The following is a 9,462-nucleotide window of genomic DNA, read 5'->3' as shown; positions in this document are numbered from 1 at the left end:
AGACTACCAGGTAACTCATCAGGACCTTGTCTCTGTCTGGAGAGTGAGGGCCTGGGTGGGGAACCAGCAATGTTACAACAGGCTGGCCATGAATCCATGAAAGCACCTACCCAGCCAGTCAGCTCATGAGAGGAAGCAGAATCTTCATATGCTCTCTGGTGGGCTGACCCACAGTCCTTCCACAAGAAAAAGAAAAAGATTATCAATGTGCACTTGTGCTAAAAGACAACAGCAAATGGTCCTATTTTCTTCTTTATTTTATAGAATGTTTCACAATATGGAATCTCAACGTGTTTCCCAATAGCCTAGTATTCAAGGGGGGAAAGAAAGAAGGGAAAGGGGGAGTGCCAGGAGAATCATATTATAATTTAATGAGACATGACTTTCCAAGATGGTACAATGGCAATACCATTTTTGCCATTGACCCCTCTTCACTGGTCAAACAAAAACATTGTCCATTAGAAATCAGACATATAAATAGATATCTTATTTGACCTATTGTTAGCATTTGACACAGTTGATAACTCATTCCTCCTTAATACATTTTCTTCACTGGCTTTCAGGACAATATGGTGTCTTGGTTTTTCTTCTATTTCACTGGTCAGTCCCCAGTCTCATTTGCTGTTCCTTTCTCCTCTCATCAACATTTAAACTAGGGCTTAAACTTGTTTCTCTTATCTTTCTACAGTCACTTCCTTGGTGATATCCAGTCTCATTGGCATCTAGATGCTAAAATGTTCCCGAATTTGTTTCTTCATCCCAGATGTCTCTCCTGAACTCCAGACTCACATTCCAAATGTTTACTGGACATCTCTACTTGGATGTCTATCAGAATTCTCAAACCATACATATCCAAAATGGAACTACCAATCTTCCTCATTGCCCCAGGCCCCACCCAAATTCCTGTTCCACTCACAGCTTTCCCATCATGGCAACTCAATTTTTCCAGTTGTTTGAGCCACAAATTTTGCAGTTATCTTTGACTTTTCTCATTCTCTCACAACTCATAGGAAATCTTGTTGGCTCTTCCTTCTAAATACCCAGAATCTAACCACTTCTAACTGCCATGGCTGCCACCCTCGTCTGGTCTGAGCCATCATCACCTGTTGCCTGAATGACTGTGATAACTCCTTACTGATGTCCCTGACTTGCCCCTCCTAGAGTCAACTCTTAGCCAGCAGCTAGGATATGTTAGATTATGTCTCTTCTTTGCGCAAAACCCTGTAATGGCTCCCCATTTCACTCAGAGTAGAAGCAGAAGTGCTCACAAGACTCCATGCGATCTGCTCTTGGGATCTTGGGTGCCTCTCTGTCCTCTAGCCCCTCCCTCCCTGGCTCACTCTGCTCCATCCATGTTATCCTCCTCGATGTTCCTCAAGCTTCCCCTAGGGCTTTTATGTGGGCTATTCTCCCTGCCTGTAACTCTTTTCCTGCAGATATACACACAGAGAACTTCTAGTCTTGGCTCAAATTGTAGGGTTACTAGATAAAAATAAAGGACACCCATTGAAATTTGAATTTCAGATAAACAGTGACATGGACATGCAATCTGGAACATACTACGTATACTAAAAATTGTGATTTATCTAAAATTGAAATTTAACTAGCATCCAGCACTTTTGTTTGCTAAATCTGGCAATTCTACTCAAATATCATCTTATGAATGATGCCTATCTCCATCTTCCTCTCTAAAATCCTACTTACCCTTCTCACACTCGCTTTGCCCTTTTTTTTGATATACAACCTAACATGCTATATAGTTTACCTATTTATCACCTTAATCTTCTGTTTCCCTACACTGTCATGTAAAGATTCAGAGAAGGAATCATTCATTGATATATCCCAAATGCCTAATACATGGTAGGCACATAGTAGGTGCTTAATAAATACTTGTTGGACACATAAATATCTTAAGGGATTAAGAGTTATTGCGCTTCTGCATCCCAGCAAATATTGTAGTAGGTGCTTGGGATCCTCGCAGTAACCTTGCAGTACATGTTATCTTTTTTCCACAGTCAAGGCTCAGGGAGGTTTGGTAATGTCTCAAGGTCACGCAGCTTAGTAAGTTGCGGTTCTAGGAGATAAATGCAGTTCTGCCAAACTCAGCAAGCCATTCTACTTTAGCCGTGCTGCGAAAGGATCAGGCAGATCTCCTCAAGGGGAAGTTATTTATTTATTTATTTTTGGTGAGAATTTATACATCATTTGGTGAGAACCAAGGATGCCACATTGCATTTAGTAGTAATGTCTGTCCCAGCCTCCTCTGGTCTATAATGGTTTCTCAATCTTTCCTTGCTTTACTTGACCTTGGCCATTTTGAGGAATACTGGTCAGTTTTACATTTTTGTAACGTGGTCCTCAGTATGTGTTTGTCTGATGCTTTCCTCACGATTAGACTGGGGTAATGATTTTGGGGAAGAATGCCACAGAGATGAAGTGCCCTTCTCATCATATCACATCAGGGGGTACAAAATATTAACATAACTCTTTGCTGGTGATGTTAACCTCGATCATTTTGTTATGGTGGTATTTACCAGATTTCTCCACAGCAAAGTTACTATTTTTTCCCCTTTCCATACTCTTTTCTTTGAATACAAGTCACCAAGTTCAGCCTATAGTCAAAGAAGGTGAGAGATTAAGCTTTACTTCCTAGAGCTTAATAATAATATATACCTATATTATTTGAAATTTTTCTATAAGGAAGTTTTTCCCCTTCTTATTTACTTCTTGTTCATTAACTCAATCTTTTATTTATATCAGCATGAATCATTATATTTATTTTATACTTGTGTTATAATCCAACACCATGTTACTTATTTTGGGTTCAAATTCTTCCAGCTTTGGACGTTAGGAGCTCTATCAGGTTGGATTCTGAATCTCTTTGACATGTCTCCATTCTTTTTCTTTAACTCTTTAACAAGAGTTCCATCTGGTGTGTGGAGCCCATTTAATTTGAGAAAATGATCCTCAGATGACTGTTCTTGGTTTGCACTAAATGTCATTTTGCAGATGTATGGGACAGAATGCAAGTGATTGCTCTCCACAGCTCTGTGGGCTCTTGTCCTATATCAAAACGGTTTTGATTCACTCACCTTCTCTCATGTTCAAAGCACACATTTGTTAAATTGTTTCAAGATGTCTCCAAGGTACAATTTTGTTTTATAGTTACTGTCATCCCAAACTATTTAATGTTAATTTCTTACAACCTACTCCACTGTCAGCTTGCCTCATTGTTGATATTTATTTCCCAGCTAAATGTGCATTTATTTGTTGACATTTTTATTAAATTAGACCATAGTAAATCTGTCAGTGTTTATATCTTCTTTCCCTTTGTGCTCAAGAATTCAAAGTAAGTTGATGTGTTTATTAACTGGCTGACCAGTTGCCCTGAGCAACAATAAAGGGTAAGTGCTGTGATGTTAAACTATGGCAGGGGGTTGGGGGAACCCTAAAACCCCCTGTGATATCTTGGCACATCTTGAGGCCCAGGACTGCTTCTGATGCCTTTGAATAAGGACCTCCAGAGAGATGGTCAAAGAAGACATCACTGTCCATCCTGTGCATCACTGAGAACTTGGAAAGGAGCATGGGATACCAAGAGAAACCTTGAAGAGTGCATAGGGAGCCTAAGAAATGACCTCTGTCTCCTGTTGCCTGATCAGAAAGTGTAATAGAATGATAAAGAACACAGGCTTGGATGTCAGACAGATCAGAGCTTGCCAGCTTGCTATCTAAGTTTGGGTAAGCTACTTAAATTCTCTAAGCCTGAAATATCTTATTTATATATTGGAGTTAATTATAATATCAACCACATAGAGTAATTATAAAGACCTAATGAGATAAGACACATATATGTTTAACATCATGCCTAACATAATGTAACTGCTCAAAAAATAGTGAGTGACTGCCATTATTATTTTCTTGCTTTGCTATAGAGTCCACTTTCTTCCCCTACCTAGTTCTGTCTGATTTCTGCTGCCATCCTGTATTACGTTTGCCTATCCTGAATTACCTGCACGGGAGCAGTGATTCAGAATTATGACTTAGCCAAGTCAAACTTGGAGTGCCTTCTTTCAAATTCAGGCCAAGATGCTTCCAGTTCACTTAAGAGAAATCTAGCAGCAGAGAGTACTAGAATGCGCCCAAGCTTTGATGACAGAGGGCCTCCCTCACAGGCCCTAGTGATTTTTTCAGAGTTGCAACAGCTTGAGCAAGCCGGATTAATTTCCCAGAAACTCAGTGTGCTAATCCATAAAGTGGGGACAATATCTTATCAGCCTGCTACCTCCCATGTAATCACTTAGTAAGCTGCAAAATTTAGACAGATATTCATGAATATCTTTTTCAGCAATTTAGGCTTTATGGTAAATGAGGGAAGAGAAATTTTGTTGGATCCAAATTGAAGGTATAAATGAAGAGGACAATGATTATGTTTTGTAGTTACTGGGATGATCTTGGCTGGCTATGAATTTGGGAGGCAGTAGAATGAATTGATAGTGTCCTGGGGACTTTGCAGACTTATGTCACATTATTAGGTACATCTTCAAATCTGATGCAGGATGAAAAATACAGTTTGCTATGAGTGGCTTCTAGGAATTTGGTTTTACTTTTATTTTCTACTAACTAAACAATATAATGCCCAATCAAAAGTTATATAGAATTAATGCAGCTAAAGAAGCATGTTATTGCTTCATCAAATGCACCATATTAATCTACCTAGTACCAACAATGAGAATATAATCGATTTAATAAGAGATTAGCTTCCTTAGATGTATCTAAGGTTTCAGCTATTGCCCAGCAAATTATCTGCTTAAAAACACATGTGCCAATATTAAGTCCTGAAACCTAAACTGTATAAAAGAGTTATGTAAAACAAGTATGAAGGGAAAGGAAACTGCAATAAAAGGCTTTGAGAGGAAGTGTAACATACCAGAAAGAAGACTGGATTCAGAATAAAAAGTCTTGCTGCACAAAACCTCATATAAGCCCTGAGCCTTGGTTTCTTCATGCATAAAAGGGGCACTATCTACTTCTGGGGCTATTGCATGGATCAAGTATATATTACATGGGAAAGTGTTTTGGGAAATCCAAAGTGGTACACACATGTAAGAAGCTGTGGAAACAATGAAATAAATTAAAAAGTCAAGACCTTGGTTGAGAGGATTTCCAACCCTCTATTCTTTCCTAGAGGTGGCCCCCCAGCACAGTGAAAACAGCCCTGAAGTTAGGGTCAAAAGCCAGATATGAGGTCCATGTTCACTAATTAATGGGTATATGTTTTTAATCTCTCCTTGAGGGCAGGAGTTCCTCCCATAGAAAATGGAGACAACTCTTTCTTACTTCACAAGGTTTTGGTAAACTACATTGATATAAAGTATGAAAAACATATTTTGTAGAGTGCAAAGCACTCCAAAATAAAAGCAAATATCTTCAGTAACATTGTATTTTTTAATAGAATCCAGTAGAAAACTACTTTTTTTCTTTTTCCTTTTGATATTGTCTTCATTCATCCCCCTCCACCCCATTTTCCCTAGAATTTAACTCTACTAGAAATTTATTGTAATTTGTGCATAAAAGCAAACTATTTAGTGAGCACATGAAATTAATGTGTCTTGCATTGACTGTGGGGGTCATTTTGATTGTCCATAACAACTTGATGAGCCTTTCTAAGATATACTCCATTTTTCCAAACTTCTCAAAGCTGATTTTTTTCTACCTCACCAGTCCCCATTGATCTCCTTATTACTAAAGTTACTAGCTTCTCTCTTGGAATCAAAGCTACACTTCTTACCATGACCTGCCAGCCCCACACAGAAAGCCCTGCCTCTTCCCTGGTCTCACTTCCCATCCCACTCTTCTTCTCCAGGCAATCTGCCCTTCCTTATCTATCCTTCCAACACATCATACATGTTCCTTCTCAGGGCTTTTATATCCAATGACATTCTCCTGCACCTGTAACACCCTTCTACAGATTTTTCACTGGCAGGGCTTTCTTTGGTCACAGTGTACAGTAGCCCCAGGACTCCAGTCTCTCTGGGCTATGTTGCTGCATTTCAGTCTTCTTTCAACTCTACACAATCCAAGTCAGTGGTTCTGAGCCAAGGGCAACAGTGTCACCTTACGGGAGGTTTGGAAACGTGTGTGGACAGCTTTGATTGACGTTTAGTATCACTTAGCCTCATCCACTGCCTGCCAGGAGGACAGTTAATGGATGCAGCTGCGTGACCGTGATGTCTGGGTGGATGTGCACATGGAGAACCATCCCCCCACAAAATGTTGAAAAATACTGATTGACTTTCCTATTATGTGTTGCCCCCATTTTGAATGTAACCTTCTGTATTAGTTTCCTATTGCTGCTATGACGAATTACCACAAACTTAGCGGCTTAAAACAACACAAATGTATTATTTACAGTTCTGGAGGTCAGAAGTCTAAAATCAACAGACCTGTGTTCCTTCTGGGGACTTCCGGGAAGAATCCAATTCCTTGCCTTTTTCAGCTTTTAGGAGCCATCTACATCACTTCGGTCATGACCTCTTCCTCAAATCATTCTAATATCTTTGCTTCCATTGTCATTTCTCTTACTAATGACTCTTACCTTTTGCATCTCTCTTATAAGGACCCTTGTATTACATCAGGCCCACTGGGTAATACAGGATGGCTCCCTTGTCTCTTAACGTAATTACACCAGCAAAGTCCCTTTTGCTATGTAAGGTAACATTCACAAATTCTAGGCATTAGGATGTAGACATCTTTGGGAACCCATTACTCATCCAACCATAGCTGCAAATGAATAGGAATCCTGTCTTGTTCAATGTTATAGGCCAGGATCCTAGCACAGGTTCTGACACACAGAGGTGCTCAGAAGATATTTGATGCTGGGTGAATCAATGTCAAGTCAATACAGCAGCCTAGTAAACATGTCTGTGGGCAGGCTCTCATATGAGTGCTGCCATATAAAATAAAGCTACAGTTTATAACAATGTTGTTCTCCTTTACAGAATATGGATTTATTCATATTGAAAACTGTTTTACAACAAGCAGAGTTCTTACTCAAAATCTGCGTGGTGATTTTGTCAGAATCTGCTTCAACTCTGAACTTTCAGAATAAAACTTCCCACAAGATACCCAAAGCAATAAATCTTTTCACTGGCTGTTTTCACAAGGAATTGGATGTTAATAAGGAAAGGGAGTTAATTCTGCTAAATAATGCCTGATTTCAAAATGGTATAATGAACATTAGTATTTGAGGCAGTTAGTGTCATAAAGCTTTCCCATTGGAGGTTGTGTCTGGAGGAATATAATATGTCTTAGTCCATTTGTGTTGCTATAACAAAATACCTGAGACTTGTAATTTACAAACAGTAGAAATTTCTTCCTCACAGTTCTGGAGGCTGGGAAGTCCAAGATCAAGGCATTGGCATGTTCAAAGTCTAGTGAGGGCTATTCTCTGCTTCCAAGATGGTGCCTTGTCACTAGATCCTCTTGAGGAAATGGATACCATGTCCTCACATAGGAGAAAAGATGAAAGGGATTATGCAGTTTTCTGAAGCCTTTTTAATAAGGGCATTAATCCAATTCATAAGCACAGAGACCTTACGGCCTAATCACTTCCCAGAAGCCTTACCACTTAACACCATTGCCTTCAGGTTTCAGTTCCAACACTTGCATTTTGGAGGGACATGTACATTTAAACCATAGCATAACAATATAATGTAGATCATCCAGAGAGCATTGCATGGAACCCAACCCACAAACCAAAATATTTGCAAGTTTTGTCCTTTGGAAATTTTTTCTTGGCTCAAACCGAGAGGAGTATGGCATTGCATAAATTCCTAAGGCCAGTCTGACACATACAATTGACAAACCTATCCTTTCTGTGTGCCTTGATACCCACCTCTTATGTTCTTTGTGCTGAACAGGGGTTGAGGTCTCTGCTGTATAACGAAGATCAGAGCTCAGAGAGTAAAAATAATAAAAACAGCAGAGGCAGCACCAGTATTAGAAATTAGATCACCTGGCTTTCCAGCCAGGCCTCCCTTTTTCACCTCACTGCAGACAAATATGCCCATGCTCCTTCCAAGACAGGATTCTCTGAGCCCAGGGAAATGTCAGAAAAGGGCTCTTTGCTGATAGAGAATTAGCAAAAATCAACTGTGGAACTAAGTTATGGGGGAAATGGTGGTGTCTTGGCATTCTTAGACCCAGCATAAAAAGGGGTACTAGAACCTTCTAAAATCATTCTAATCTAGATCAACCAGGGTTGCCTTAGTAGCAAGTAAAATGAATGCAGAGGTGGGAAGAAGGGAGTGATATGGAGAGATGGGGACACTCAAAGTCAATCATTGTCTTCATCAACTACCACATGTATCAAAGGGAAATTCTCATTTATAGAGCAGATTACATTTGCTGCTAACTTCAGCAGGCTTCTGACAAGCCACGGAAGAATAATCCTTTTTTATGGAAATTCAATCTAGTTTGATGCTTGGAAGCATGGGCCCATCTAAAATGGTAGGTGACAGGAGCAGCAATGCATCAGGTATCTGTTCAGGCATACAGGGCCTGAGCCATGGGCCATTTCCACATGAGCACTTGATAGTCAGCCCTTTCTCGCTGTCACCATGGAAGCAGTGGGAAATCATTAATGCTTTTACAGATACTTTAGGATAGGGGCCAGGAAATAGCCTCTTCAAATTGTGTACTGGAGGCCCTTCATGGTTAATTCAGACCAGCACACTCAGCTGATGGACTGAGGGTTTTGTACAGAGAGCTCGCAGGTTGGAAGAATTCTCTCTCTCATTCTCTCTCTCTCCCTCATTCACAGCCCCAGAAATAACAATGCTCTTCTCTTTTGCAAGGCAGCTGGGGCCCAGAGGAGAAAGTAAGCATAGAGAGTCAGGATGCCCAGGTGTGTGTCTGGACTATAACATCCCATCACTCTTAACTTTGAAAAACACATGTCCCTCTTCAGAATCCATTTCCTCATCTGTCACATAACAGATGTAGTGGGCTATGGTGTTTATTGTTCTTTTGTCTTTTCAGAATTCATTCTTATCCTCTTTATTTTGGTAATACCCTCCCTTTTATTTTGGAAAATTCTTTCCCTTCTCTGGACCCTAAAGGTTTCCCACAATGCACAGCCTTGGCCTGGGGGGTGCACAGGAGGCAATGATTATGTCATTCACAGTTCCCCACTCCCTGGCCAGGGAAGAATTAAAGGAAAATGACCCTAGGAGAACCAGAGAGACTTGCCTGGTTTCTAAGTCTTGCTCTGCCACTTGCTGGCTTTGTGAACTTGGACAGCTTTACATAACTCCTCCTCAGTGTTTTAAGAATAGATAATTACAATGCCTTTCTCATAGAATTGTGTAACAGAATTCAAGATTAAGTACAGGCATACCTTGTTTTATTGTGCTTCACAGATAGCATATTTTCAAATAAACTGATAGTTTGTGGCAACCC

Source organism: Gorilla gorilla, chromosome 4 (genome assembly GCF_029281585.2).
Source record: "Gorilla gorilla gorilla isolate KB3781 chromosome 4, NHGRI_mGorGor1-v2.1_pri, whole genome shotgun sequence".
Classification (NCBI taxonomy): domain Eukaryota; kingdom Metazoa; phylum Chordata; class Mammalia; order Primates; family Hominidae; genus Gorilla; species Gorilla gorilla.
This window is presented reverse-complemented; position numbering follows the sequence as displayed.